Source organism: Suricata suricatta, chromosome 11, assembly GCF_006229205.1.
Source record: "Suricata suricatta isolate VVHF042 chromosome 11, meerkat_22Aug2017_6uvM2_HiC, whole genome shotgun sequence".
In the NCBI taxonomy this organism is placed as follows: domain Eukaryota; kingdom Metazoa; phylum Chordata; class Mammalia; order Carnivora; family Herpestidae; genus Suricata; species Suricata suricatta.
In genome coordinates this window covers 87,823,994-87,838,693 of record NC_043710.1, presented here as the reverse complement: position 1 = coordinate 87,838,693, position 14,700 = coordinate 87,823,994, and the positions used below count along the sequence as shown (strand labels likewise).

The 14,700-nt window shown below is 50.5% G+C and overlaps 1 protein-coding gene and 2 long non-coding RNA genes across 7 annotated transcripts in view; 2 read left to right on the top strand and 1 right to left on the bottom strand.

The window, feature by feature from the left end:
- Positions 1-1,181, top strand: part of LOC115306117 — a 30,109-nt gene extending 28,928 nt beyond the window's left edge. The window contains exon 4 of the long non-coding RNA XR_003915196.1: positions 1,068-1,181. This is a non-coding gene — a long non-coding RNA (uncharacterized LOC115306117). The remainder of the gene's footprint in view (positions 1-1,067) is intronic.
- The window catches only part of KIRREL3 (kirre like nephrin family adhesion molecule 3), a 548,409-nt gene that overhangs the window by 54,836 nt on the left and 478,873 nt on the right, over positions 1-14,700 (bottom strand). The window lies entirely within an intron of this gene.
- Positions 9,867-13,843, top strand: LOC115306121. Its single transcript, XR_003915201.1, has 2 exons — positions 9,867-10,256; positions 13,029-13,843. It is a non-coding gene; the product is annotated as an uncharacterized LOC115306121 (long non-coding RNA).

The following is a 14,700-nucleotide window of genomic DNA, read 5'->3' as shown; positions in this document are numbered from 1 at the left end:
CTCGAGTCCTTATTGTATAGATGAGGAAACTGAGGCCAGTGCCCTTGGGATAAATTACACAACTCACAAGTGGGGGAGCTGGGAGTCTGGCTCAGGCCCCTGTGAGGCCGGCGGCCTACTCCTAACCTCAGTGCTGTGTGGCTGCTTATGAACGAGAAACCGTCTCTGTTCCCTCGGTTGTGTTCACAGCTTCAAGGCAGCCGGCCCGCCCCAGCAAAAGGCTGGTGGGACGCAGTTCCCATAAATAGAAAGCAGAACCGATACGGTTGGTTTTGCCATGGGTTCCCATCTGGCAAATCAACCTCCTCAGGTTGCTGTGTGGCTTTAGCGAGGAAGGGAATTGAGGCCGGGAGGAGCCCTTCTCTGCCTATACTGGAGCCTCAGAAGGAATTACAGACTCAGAGGGGCGCGGGAGAACGGGTCACTTCAGTAAGGAGTTTACAAAATCAACCTAAGAGATTCCAATAATTGGCTTTTCAAATGAGAGATTCGGAACACCACCTTTGCATTATGAAACTGTGCATATGTCCCCTGTCACCGTTGGCTGGAGCGAGGGGAAGGCTGAGGGAGGACGAGAAGTGACAGGGACAGAGAGGTCCAGAGAGGGGGACAAATAGGGAAAGACAGGCAAAGAGCAAAAGAGACAGAGCGGAGATGTGCAAGCCACCTGCTCAGGAAAGAGATAACTGTGAGGAGAGAAAATACACCGTCCCTTGCAACAGAGAACTGTGAGACCAGGCGGCAGCGTGCCAAGGCAGGAGAAAAGCAAAGTGCTTTCTCCAGGCCTCTTGCCACGGAAATTCATTTCAGGGAATCCCAGAAAACCACTAAATGTGCCTTTCAACTCTATGCAAATTTACCAAATCCACGATGTGCCAGAATCCTAAAGGAAAGAAGTCAAGGTATTTTTCTGATCCGAGCCTGTTTTTGAAAAGGTATGCGCCTCTGAATCTGAAAAAAGGCAACACTTCTGGAATTCATTATATTAAAAAAGTGTTTTAATGCTCATCTGTAGTTTAGCATTATAGACATTTTTGAAATCTCCTATCTTTCTCATTTTTTCACAGAGAAGAGACCACACTTCTCCCCAGAAGCTGGCGAGCATTGCATTGCATATTCTATAGGGTGCGTACATTGTCTGGGTGATTGTGCCCACATCACAGTCTCCTAGGATGCCGCAACGGAAGGCAAGTTTCCCTGGGAGAAATCCAGTTATGTCGCACTGTGGAGGGCTGGGGTGGGGTTGTTGCAGGCTGGGCTCCTGGAAGCTGACTCTGAGATAGAGATCTGAAGAAGTCCAGCAAGGAGGCCTCTCTGGACCACCCCCTGATGGAAGTGAGGGAAGCAAGATTGGACGGGGGGGTCACTTGAACTGTGATGGCAGCACCATGAAGGTCTCAGCAGATCCTACGGGAGCTGTGAATCTGAGAGAGACCTTAGGGTCATTCTATTCCCGGGCATGGGGCTGGCCCTCTACTCTGTGGGGGGCCACCACTGGAAGGGGGCTTCCTCCCTTTAGCCACAGGTAGTCCCCAGATAGGGACTCAGCGGAGCTGTGGCCATTTCTGACACTCTGGCCACTAGGGAATGAGTCTTTCCTCCTGGCCTGATGAGGGAAGAGGCATCTCAGTGGTACGTCATGGCATCCAGTGGGGGTGAAACCCAAGGGAGGTGGGGGTATGGCCTCTTCTCTGAGTGTCCCCTTTTTCTCATCACTGTTGAGATGTATCAGAATATAGCCTCTCTGGAAAGCACTTGGGTAGTTGGCAGGAGAAGAGGATGACCCCTACTCTGTGGTGTGGTCCTGTCACCAGGGCAGGGAAGGACTTCCCATCTGCCTCTGGTTATCCCCATAGCTAGTGTTTGGGGCCATCCAAACCCTTGCATCCCCAGCCCCAAAGAAGCAATGTGTGTGGGGTAAGGAAAGAGCACAGTCTTCACTCGCAGACAGACCTGGGAACTGCGTGACGGGCTGACCTTGGACAAGTTTCTAAACCTTCCTGAGCTTGGGTTTCCTCATCTGTAAAGTGGAGCTAAACGGGCCTCACACCATACAGGACCCAATGAAGGAATGTGGGAATGGGGCAGGGGGGTAGCAGGTGCTCGCAGGGGTAGCCATGAGCCAGGTCTGTGCTAAAGTGAATGGTGCCTGCAGGTCCACAACTTTCTTTCCTGTTAAATGGGTTTTCCCACAGGTCGAGGCAGAGTGTCAAGAAAGCTCAATCAAGTGTATGACTTGCAAATATGTTCTCCCACCCTGTAGGTTGCCTTTTCATGTTGTCAATGGTCTTTTCTTTGCTGTGAAGGAGCTTTTTGTTTGATGTGGCCCCACTTGTGTAATTTTGCTTTTGCTCCTTGTGCTTTTGGTGTTCTCTCCAGGAAATCACTGCCAAGGTCATGCTAAGGAGCTTTCCCCCTGTGTTTTCTTCTAGGAGTTTTAGGAAAAGTTTTGAGTCTTGCATTTAAGTATTTAGTCCATTTTGAGCTCATTTTTGTGAGTGGTGTAAATGTGGGTCCAATTTCATTTTTCTGCCTATGTTAATCCATTTTTCCCTGCACCACTTATTGAAGAGAATGTCCTTTCCCTATTGATCTTCCTAGGCTCCTCTATGAAGTATTAGTTGACTGTATATGCATGGGTTTATTTCTGGGCTCTCTCTTCTGTTCCACTGATCTATGTGTCTGTTTTTATGCCAGGACCATACTGTTTTGATGACTATAGCTCTGGAGGATAGTTTGAAATCAGGAAGTGTGATGTCCCTGGATTTCTTCTTGTATGTACAGACCACATTTTCTAAGAGTCTGCCAAAGGATGAATGGATAAGGAAAATGTGGTTTGTACATACAATGGAATATTGTTCAACCATAAGAAAGAAGGAAATCCTAATGTTTATATGGAACCATAAAAGGCCCTGGATAGCCAAAGCAATCTTGAACAAGAAGAAGAAATCCAGGGACATCTGGAGAAATGGGAGAGATATTGGTCAAAGGATACAAACTTCCAGTTATTTTTTTACTTTCTTAAAAAAATTTTTAAAAAATGTTTATTTATTTTCTGAGAGAGAGATAGAATGTGAATGGGGTAAGGGAAAAGAGAAAGGGAGACACAGAATCTGAAGCAGCTCCAGGTTCTGAGCTGTCAGCCCAGGCTTGAACTCATGAACCACGAGATCATGACCTGAGCTAAAGTCAGATGCTCAACCGACAGAGCCACCCAGGTACCCCCTTCTAGTTATTTAAAAAATTTTTTATTAATTTTTTTAAGTTTATTTATTTATTTATTTTTGAGAGACAGAGAGAGTGAATAGGGGAGGGGCGGAACGCAAGGGAGACACAGAATCCCAAGCAGGCTCTGCACTGTCAGCCTGGAGCCTGATGCAGGGGCTCGAACTCACAAACTGCGAGATCATGACCCGAGCTGAAACCAAGAATCAGATGCTTAACCGACTGAATCATCCAGGCACCCTGGAACTTCCAGTTATTAATAAGTTCTGGGGATCTCATGTACAGCATGGTGATTATGACTAATACTATGTTATATATTTGAATGTTGCTAAGAGAAGAGATCTTATATATTCTCACCACAAAAAGGAAATGGTAATTATATGATTGGATGGAGGTGTTAGCTAATGAAATGGTAATATTTCATAATAATACTAAACGTATTAAATCAATACATTGTACACCTGCAACTTACACAGTATTAGGTCAATTGTATCTCCATAAAGCTGGGGGGAAAAGCTCAAGTCAGATGCTAATGTGCAATGTAGGAGAAACTACACAGAAAGAGCCTCAGAGTCTCAGGCTGACAGCGGCCATGAATGACCTTATCAGATCTGCCCAGAGTGCCATACAGGGCAGGTTAAGCTGTGACAGGTGCAGAACTGGGCTGGGGAAGTGGCCTGGGATGGAGAAGGTTGCTCCTCAGACTTCTCATCTTTTTACTAACTTCCTACTTAATGATATAGATGATAACGACGCTCCTGGGTGTGAGGCACCGAGCTACGTTCTCTCCCCATAGTTGGCCCATTGTGTAGTTACCCTCCCGTCTCCAGAAGGTAGGTGAGCAGAGGCAGCTCTGCCTGCCTGAAATGCCTGTCTCCCTTTTTGGCTTGTGGACACCTATGTGACCTTCAGGTTTTGCTGAAACGCCTCCTCCAGACTTCGGTGGACTATGAACGTCCGCAGGGCAGGGACCAGTTTTGTCTCTGTGCGTCCCAGTGGCCAGCGCGGGGCCTCAGCCAGTGCTGTGGGGCTGAGCCAGCGGTGGAGGGGGAGCCTCCCCTTCAGTCCTGCAGAGTTTGTGGAGGGCTGGGTGGAGGCACCTAGCTGGGTGGCCACTTCCTGAGGGGAGCAGCCCTGTCGTGTTCCTCCTTATCTCTCCTGTCCCAACTGAGAGCTTGCCTAGAGCTGGTGCTCAACAGATGAGCGCTGAATAAATGAGAGAAGGGAACAAAGAAATGCCTATGTGAAGGGTTATGGGCAGGAAAAACTAAGCTTCCAGATGGGGATGCTTTGAGAGGGAGTAGATCTACATAGAAAACACTAATAAACACCAAGATGTATTGAGCATGTACTATATTCCAGAAGGTCCCGTATGGTCCTACTGGCACTCCATGTTGGGGGAGATACTGGGATTTGAGGCTTATGAGGACATTGTTTAGAGACAGCTATAGGCATTTGAATCACTGAGTTTGGGACGCAGGACAGCCAGTGTCCCTTGGCTTTCTTGAGCCCTCGGACAAGTCTCTTACTCTCTGTGTTCCCCTACTGTCCACCTTTAACCACTCCTTTCTCTGGGACCCATCAGCTAGGCTAGTGATGCTTGGATTCTTAATCATCTCCCTTCTGTTGTGATCTCTCCTTCAAGGGTTCCCTTGCCCCTTGATTAGTGCTTGACTTGCTGTAGGAAGTTTTCTCTGCATGGTGGATGCTCTATAAAAAGAGATGGGGTAGCACTGAGTTGCTGTGAGTGTCCTGGGATCAGCCCATGTCAGAAAATATGGGTTTCAGCTCACATCTGTATCACTGTCATGGCGATCATGGTAGTCTGGGGGTGTCAGAGCCGCATGTATTGGTCCAAATGCAAATGGGTCGCTCAGGAGTAGCCCATTAGCTGCTCTGAGGAGTGGATGGGGTGAGGTCTTCATTGCTCATTTGAGGTGAAATATATTGGATGTGTCTTCAAGCCAGTCAGCTCCCTGTGATGGGCACTGATGTTGCTGGCCAGAGGCATGGATAATCCAAGTCTGGTCTGTAATTGAAAATATCATTTGCATTTGACTTTGGAACGCACTGCGTGTGAGTGTGTGTGTGCGCTGAGGGGAGAGGGGGAAAGGCAGCTTACTTTCTGGTAGGTTTATTTCAGGCTCCCATTAGGGTTAATTTGCATTTACTGGACACGATTGACCAGGGAGAGGGCGGCAGAGTTGAGTCTGCACGAAGCATTCCTCAGCCTGTACTCGTCCATGCGCCAGGCCACTGGGTTCCACGGGACTCGGAATTCCTGAGGACTGACATGCTGTCTCCATGAGCATGTCATCAGGCCAGGGACGCAGCGCTGTTTGGAGGCAGACCTGTGGCTGCTGTGTGCCTCCCCGGTTCCTAGCTATGTGGCCATGGGTCATTTAATTAGCTCCCGAGCCTGTGTCTTCATCATAAAGCAGGAGAGGTAATACTGCCTACTCTGAATGGCTGGTGTGCTGATTCTGTGAGATGGAATTCTATGAGCCCTTTCTTCTCTCTTCCCCAACCTCATCTCCCAAAGAGTGGTTCTGCCTCCTCCATCCTCTGCCAGATGGCACTTCGAGGCTCCAAGAGGCCAAGCAAAGTCAGGATCGGTCCTTGGGGCCAGACAGGAAGACCCCTGGAGTCAGAGGTTGGGCAGAAATGGTCATTTGCTCTTAAGGAAGCAGGGGGTGCGGAAAGCTGAATCATTCACAGCCTCCCTTCCCAGGGAGGGGTTTTAGAGACAAGGAGGGCAAAGTCTCTCCTTGCAGAATGGGGATGGGGCTCTGTCTGGAGTTTGTTTCCACTCTGCGGTAAGGAGGAGGCCTAAATGGAGATCATCATGAAGTTGGAGTCCCAAAGATGAGACTTGAGTCTCAGGGCCACTGCTTTCTAGCTGCATTTACCTGGGCAAGTTTCATCTCTCCAGTCCTCAGTGTTCACATCTGTACAGTGGGCATATCGGTCTGTCAGAGGGTCCTGAAGGCCCAGAGAAGGTGAGCAAACTTGTGAACACAGAACTCTGGGCTGACTCCAGAATTATGGCCAGGGCTGAGGAGGGGTGCTGCTGGCTCTGAGTGGAGCTGCTTACGTGTGGGTGAGGAGGGCCCACTTTTTCACTTCTCCCATTCTCTATGGGAAAAAGAAAGCCCTCTCTTTCCATGAGGCTGGCTGAGAACTAATTCAAGGCCAGAGGACTCTGGCTCAAGGCTGCCGCATCATTTCCTGCTCTGCTCGGGGCTCAGCTGCTTGGCTTCTGCGTTGTTTACCTCTCCAGTCGAAGTCTGTGGCAGGTAAGGAGGCCATATCAGGAGCACCTGCTTACATCCATGCCCGGAGCGAAGCCCCAGGTGTGTGAGCGTGGGCCGCATGGAGGCGGCCAGCGAGGAAGGCCCTCAGAGCTGTCTGACCCCATACACATCCCTTATCTGACTGATGAGGGAGCTGGCCCAGAGAAGGTGAGCGATGTGGCCCAGAGAAAACAGCAAGTTCTCACCTCTCTGGGTGTGATGCAGCATAGATTTAAAAAATCTTTTAAATTATTTTTTAGAAAGGATGATTTCAGAATCCAGACTTTAGTTTCTTATCTTCAATGAGCCAGCCTTCCTTGCTTGCCTGTTTCCTCAGGACTTATAAAGTACACGAAAATTTACAGATAGATATCCAGTAGCAGAGGCCACTGATACATGGAGAAGGGTCAATTCTCTCCTTCTGCACTGAAAGGGGAAGATGGGGTCAAGTTACAGCATGAGGGATTGAGGTTAGATGTCAGGAAGAACTGTCATTAGAGACACAGTTAGGGGAGAGATGTCCTGTCTCTTTTATCTGAGGTCCCCTGGACCCCAGGTCGGGGATGAGTAAAGCGTGATGTGGAGACATGACCCTGAGGCAGGGGGATGGATCTGATGGCTTCTCAAAGCCCGTCTTAGCTCATGTCTGCTTACATACTTGCTCATTAGTTTTCCTGCAGTTTCTTCTGTGCTCCCAATTAGCCTCTGTCTATCCAGTTCTCTGAGAGGTGTTTCTACTTGTAGGGGAGGGGAGAAGAGTGCAGGGGCCCGGGGTGCAGGGGAGGGCGAGCCTACTGACTTCCCCTCAGGCGACATGCCTCTGCTCGTAGCCGGCTCCTGCTGTTGGAGGGAAACAACCATGGTGCAATTTTTACAGCTTCCTATCAAACTCTGATCATTTAACTCTGAAAGGGCTTTTTCTTGCAAATGGTTCATGCCTCGACAGCCATTAATGGTGAAATATCAAGATGCTGAAGGGGGCTCGGAGGTGGGCTGTGCAGGGCAAGATTTTGTTTTCTTAGCTGCTCTGAACCCCCAGCTCCTTGCTGCCTTTCTGAGGCTCGGGGAGCGAGATGTCAAGGTGCACTCCAGAGCCCTGGCTCGGAGCCAGTGGCCATAGGACTAAATAGAGACCTCCTGGCAGGACAAAGAGGCTGGTCTTCCAAAAGATGGGTCAAGGAGTGAGGGTGGAGGAATTAAGTTCGACATGAAGCAGAACTTTCTGACGCTGCATTGAGTGACCAGGAAGGCTGTGGAGTAGTCTCGGATTCTGGCTCACCAGCAAGGGGCGCTCATTTGCATCCAAGGTTACAGAGCCTCCCTGTGGGGTGTTTACCCATGACCCAGTGAGGTGGGCGGGGTGGGGGTGGGGGGCTGAGTAGCCCTCCTGGACTCAGGGGGAAAAGCCCATCAGGGATCACACAGCGGGATTTGACCTGGAGTCTGAACTTCAGGTCAGTGCTTTCCCCACAGCACCAGACTCACCGCGACCCGCATCATGGGCATATGAGCCCCAGCTGGCCAGCCATGTGGCACTCAGTCGCTGACCCAGAGCTGGCTTATTCTTCAGGCTCCTCCCTCAAGCCCTGGGTCTGGAGACCCTTTCCTGGTGCAGGCTGGGGACAGGTGGTCCAGCACTCTGCTCCAACTCAGGGCCGGGTACAAAATGTAAGGATGTGCCCCAGCCCCCCAAACCTCAGTCATGGAGAGAAATAATACTTGAATACAAATTTAAGGGGTGCCTGAGTGCCTCCGTTGGTCGGCTCAGGTCATGATCTCATGGTTTGTAAATTTGAGTCCCGCATCAGGCTCTGTGCTGACAGCTCAGAGCCTGGAGCCTGCTTTGGTTTCTGTGTCTCCACTCTCTGCCCCTGCCCTGCTCATGCTCTGCCTCTCTCTCTCTCAAAAAATAAACAGTAAAAAAGTAAAAATTAAAGTAAATCACAACTAATACAAAAACATCCGTGGTGAACAAAATATCACAATTTTAAATAAAGACATGATTAATTAAGCTGACATCCATTTAAAATGATTTTAAGGGGATCACTTGGTTGAGAAAAATGATCAAATGTGGCAGTTCTCTCAACTGAAAGTGAGGTAAGCAACGAGAAGGAGACGATATTATTACTCACTTGCTCCCATCAAACCCAGGGAAACACAATGACCATAAACTGTGTCTTTGTTGTAAATAAAGTATTTAAGGCTGAAAATAATATTGGGTGTTTTAAGAAGCCTATTTTAAATGTTTCAATAGTTTTTCAAATACTTTAACATTCTAAAAAGAAAACTAACCACTAAAAATTATGTAAAATTGGGGCACGTGGGTGGCTCAGTTGGTTAAGCACCTGACTTTGGCTCAGGTCATGATCTCACAGTTCCTGAATTCGAGCCCCGTGTTGGGCTCTGTGCTGACAGCTCAGAGCCTGGAGCCTGCTTCAGATTCTATGTCTCTCTCTCTGCCCCACCCTGCTTGCATTGTCTCTCTCTCTTTCAAAGTAAATAAACATTAAAAAAAAATTTAAAAACATACATAAAATCATATATATATATAGAGTCACACATTTCCCTCTTACCTCAGGCTCCAGGGTGGCTTGGCGTGGTGCTGTCACGAATCCTGTCTCTATCTAATATTTTGACATTTTATTCAGAAATGAATGATTTTTTGCGTTAATTCTGATTTTGAAAAATTTTGCATTAAAATATTATCTAGATTCCCTGAGCTTTTTGAAGGCCCTTAAATTTGGTGCCTCACCCCAACCTTGGTCCTGCTTCAACTACCTCCCCAGGGAGGGAAGCTGCTTTCCTGTCCCTGGTAGGAACAAAATGCAGGCTGACCCCTCAGGCTCTTGGGACCCACCTGGAGCACTTTCGGGCCTGGAAATGTCCTAGGGGGACGTGAGCACTGGGGTGGGAGCAGACAGCCAAGGGAAGACAGATGGGCTCTCCAGGCTCTACAGATAGAGAGGGGCAGCCATTCCTGAGGCCATCCATCAAGTTCTCGGTGCGATGACACACCTTAATCAGGCCAGGAGGGCACTGGCCCTCAGAGACAGAGAGGCAGGGAGAAGCCAGAGGCACCTGCAGGCTTTGAGCTAGTGCCTAGAAGGGGTAAGGCAGAGCCAGGGTGGCCAGGCTGTGCACTGACCAATTCTGGGGAGTGCCTTACACTTAGCTGGTCTGCCATAGCTCCTGTCCTGCAGGTGGGACCCAGCTCTGCTGCTCAGACCCTGGGCTGGGCTGGGAGGGGACTGCAGGAAGGCGGTGGGTACTGAAAGCAGATAGAGTGGGACAGCTCATGGGTGGGCCTACAAATTTGCTCTTTTTTGTCTTCTCAGTGGCTTTCCCCTGTCTGCAGAATGGAATCTGAGCCCTCAGTTTGACTTCAAGGCTCTCTGCGACTGGCTCCAGCCTCTCTTGCCCTCTGACCTACCGAAGTTTCTCCATATGAACCTCCCACTTCTCCCCTACCTCCAGGGGCCTCCACCTTCCCTGGCTGTCCCAAGTGGTTCACCCTCCAGATTCAAATTCTGCTTCTTCCCCCTAAAGCCCTCCCTGACTATCCACATCCATCCCTGTCTCACTTACTCTTTCTGGCCAAGTGTGCATATGGAACCATCTGGTATATTTGTAAATCAGCTCTCCAGGCAGACTGATGCTCTGAGAGCCGGCGTGACTGCTTATACTGGGTTTCCTCCTCGGAGCCCAGCGCCATGCTGGCTGCTATGCCTTCGGAATGAGGTAAGCCTGTGGGTGCTCTCAGACCTATGGCTCTCCAACTTGAGTGGAGGGTGGGAGGCAGGGGTGGCTGCCTGAGGAAGGGGTCCTCGTTAGGGTCACAGTCAGGACTATGGAGCAGGAGGGCAGCTCAGAGATCACATCTGGTCCCTCTTGGAGCCCGTGTGGGTGCTCCTTGCTCAGGACACAGGGGTTCTGGTCCTGATATCTTGGCAGCTCAGGCCAGTCGCTTCGGGGTCCCCATGACTTTGTTCTGCCTCTGGCTCCCCAGTCGTTGTGGCTCTACCATGTAAATATGGGGAGATCTCAGCTCTTTTCACACCTGTGCTGCTGCTGCCCCAGGCAGGTCACCATGGCCTAACTTGGCAGTGGCTTCCTAACCGGTTTCTGCAATGGTTTCTTACTTGCCCTGCCTTTCCCACACCTCCAGGGAAATCATTTCACAATATGTCTCTCCTCTGCTCAAAGCTTCTGGTGCCTCCCTATCTCAATCAGAGTAAAATCTGAGTTATTGTGGGCTACACGATCCTATAAGGTCTGGCCCCTTGTTCCCTCTAACTGAATTTCCATCCGTCTCTCCTTTGTGTAATCTGCGTCAGCCACACAGATCTCTTTGTGGTTTCTGGAAAACAACGGAACATTTCTGCCCCAGGGCCTTTGCATGTGCTGTGCTCCCTGTCTGGTAGGTTCTTTCTCTAAATGTTTGCTTGGCTCGTTCTCTCCCTCTCCTCAGATCTTTGGTTATATGTTACTTACTCAAAGAGGCCTTCCCTGGTTATCTAGATAAAATAGCACCTCTGCACTACCTCTCTCCCTCTCTACCTCCTCATCCTACTTTGTGTTGCTTTATGGCACTCACAACGCGACACAATTGTTTGTCGTCAGTCTCCCTCCATTGGTAGAAGCTCTATGCGAGTAGTGACTTTTCCTGTTTTGTTCACTGTTGTATCCTTAGCAAGGGCACACAGTAGGTGCCTAACATGAATGGCTACTGGCTGCCTACTGGGGTCAACGTTCTCCCATCTGCATATGGGTGGATGGACTACATTTCAGCTCTTGTGCTCTGGTTGAAGGCCCCCTCTGCACCCCATGGTCCTGACTTTGTATTAGCTGAGCACTCTATACTTTTCCAATAGCTTTCACATACAGGATCTTATTTCACCCCGTTGGCGAGCCCTGGAGGCTCCCACGGCGAAGTGAGAAGCCTGAGGTCACCTGTGAGTTAAGGGCAGCGCCTGGGTCACAGCCCAGCATTATCGTTCTCCTTTCCCAGGGTGGCCCTGCAGCCTGACTCATGGGTGCCCTTATGGTGCCCATGCCCAGGCCAGCTCCTTGGGAAGCCGTTGAGCAAATCCCTAGTCTCTCTCGTTTGGGCCCAGCTCCAGTTGTGAGTCACTGCTTAGTCACTGCTCTGGCTTGTTTCACGATGAAGGGTGATTATAATAAAGGCCATTAATCACAGGGACTGATGCCTCACACTTGGGAGTTCTCCAGCCTGGTTTTGCTCAGTGCTCGGGGTGCTGGCGTTCATTTCCAACAGCCTTTCTGAATAGCGGGGACTGCCAGGAATACTCGTCCCTATTTTAGTTAGGGAAATGGGGACTCAGAAAGGTGCAATCATTTGCCTTGGGCCTCAGTTTAGGTCGGGGGTGGGGAGGGTGGCATGCGGGGACTGAAGCCATAGTGTGCCAGTCAACCAGCTCCTCAAACACAGCACCACACCACACCAAACGGAAGTCTCACTGTAGCCTTTGGTGATTGCTATGGTGTGAACACTCCCATGATGGCCACTTACAGCCGCCTCCAGCCACCATGGGGCCTGCGCCACAGCTTCTAACCCCCCTTCAGAACCTCACAGTCGGTAAAGCACTCTGACATGGAGCACTCACTGATTTTCATAACAGCCCTTTTATTTATTTATTACTTTTTTAAAAGTTTATTAATTTATTTTTAGAGAGAGAAAGAACATATGAGAAGGGGAGGGAGAGAGAGAGAGAGAGAGAGAGAGAGAGAGAATCGCAAGCGGGCCCCACGCTGTCAGTGCAGAGCCCAACATGGGGCTTGAACCTACGAATTGTTAGACCATGACCTGAACCAAAACCAAGAGTAGGACGTTAACCGACTGAGCCACCCAGGTGCAGCAACTGCCCTTTTAGATAGGCAGTTATTATGTCTATTTATCAGATAACAAAATGGGAGCTGAAAGATGAACTGATTTGTTGGAGGTGGGAGGGGAGGGCTCTGTTCTCTTGCTGCGACCACCAGTCTGAGTGGTCCTCCAGGTGCTCCTCCTCTACAGAGCAGGCCTTGGGCTCTCGAACACACTGGATGGTTGCTGCTGAAGGTAAAGCTGCCTGACCTTGCAGGTGACCTTGGTGGTCATGCATTTGTTCCATGGACCTTACTGAGGACTGTTATCTGTGCAGACAGCAAGGACACCTGGTCCCTGACCACAGGGGACACACAGCCCAGATCAGGGTGGGACCCATTCAGTGCAGGATTATTGTGTGTTAAGTGCGGTCACAGAGAGATGCAGATGCATGGGAGCTGGGAGGGATCTAACCCAGACTGGGGAGCCCAGGGAAGACGAGGCCTGAGGGGCCTTTTGAAGCCTGGGGGGTGGGGGTGTCAAGGGAGAGGAGTCTGATGCAGAGGGAGGTGAGAAACAGTCAGGTGGACAAAACCCTGGGAGAAGATGAGTGAGGAGGGGGCATGCAGTGGGGAGAAGCTGGGGCCAGAGGGAGTTGGGTCCTAAGTCAGACGCTTCCCACCCAGGGCCTCCGGTTCTTCGTCGGTGGGTCCTCAGTGCCTTTCCAGCTCTGACATTCCATGGCCCGATATTCTGAGAGTGCCCGGTCTCTACGAGTTTGCTGGAATCTGAGAATCTGGAGTGTCCTGAGGCAGATGGCAGCCTGGCCAGAGTCAGTCAAAGCCACATTTGGATTCCGGATCCTGGCAAGCTGACCTCCTGTTTGCTGGTCTTAAATCCCTGGTTCTTCAGTGGCTCAGTGCTGCTGTCCTTGCCCTGCCCTCCCGCCCCTCAGACACAGAGCAAGTTCACACGGGGTGAGGATGGATCCATATGTGGATTCTGGCCACACGACCCCAGGGCTGGTGGGATCCAGCAGGGGAGGCCAAGCGTCAGGAAGAGCGGAAGACCGGGAGCTCCCACATGCAGATGGCTAATAAAGGGGCAGGTGGGCCGAGGCCTCACTCAGCTCGGGGTGCCCCAGGGGTGCATCTTGGGGTGCCCCAGGGGGCAACGGAACACTTCTGGTGCATTTGCCAGTGGGGGCTGGACACACAATTTGGAGCCCTAAGCAGCCATGTAAGAAGTTCACTACCCTGAAGCCACCATGCTGAGACACCGTGAGAAGAGACCGTGCACAGATGGAGAGAGATGCCCGGGGAGCTCCACACTCCAGACCAGGCTTCAGGTGCACCAGGAAAGGAGACTCTGACACGACCCTAGCCCCTCCTACGTCTGATTGTAATGAGACACCCTGAGCAGGAATCGTCCTGCTGGGCTGATTTTAGCTCCTTGACCTGCACAAACTGTGAGAGCTAATAAATGATTAATGTTGTTTAAAGCCCTTGGGTGTGGGGTGATTTGTTACACAGCAATAGACAACCGGAACGGGGTTTTGCAGAAATGAACAGTCAATTCTCAAAGGTACCTGTGCTCGGAACGTTGTGAGGCCCTGTGCGGTTTGTAACCAGCTTTCCCATACATATTCATCTTTCTTTTTATAGTAGTCATGAACACTGGTAAGGCAGGTATTCTTAATTCTTATAGAAGAAGAAATGGAGAGCCAGAGAGGCTAAGCAATTTGGACAAAGTCACACAGCACTAGGGCCTAGGAATTTGATAATGAGTCTAGTGCCTTCTCTATCACACCACGGCTCCTTGCCAACGCACTTCTCAACTACATGAGAATCCAAGTCTTGGATTCCCTTGTTCAGAGTGAGGGGTGGGCATGATGGAGGCAATGGGAAGGAAGGCCTCTAGAGAGGTTGGGACGCATGGAGATTCCTGGAAAAGGAGGTTAGGCCCAGGGTAGATTGCCAAGCACTGGGGGCTAGCCCTGGCTTGCTTTCTCACCAGATCAGCACTCTGAACAGAAGCGCCCAGAAAGGTTGGGTGGGGGGCAAACATGAAACCTCGGTGCCGAGTGGGCTAGGCAGGGAGCCAGGCCTTGGGAAGCAGGGCTTGGCCCACTTGGACAGACATGGATCCTAAGTCCCAGAAACTTCTCTGGAGCTGGAGCCACTGCTCACCCCCACCCCACCAGTGCTACAATTACCCAGAACTGCTTCCTGGAGGTCCAGGAGGGTGGAAGGGACCTGCTGGGGAGGAACCAATCAGAGGAGGGAGGGGGGACCCACTCTTGAAGAGCAGAGGAAAGGGCAGTGGAAAATGTACTCCTGGATTCCTCTGAGAATCCTT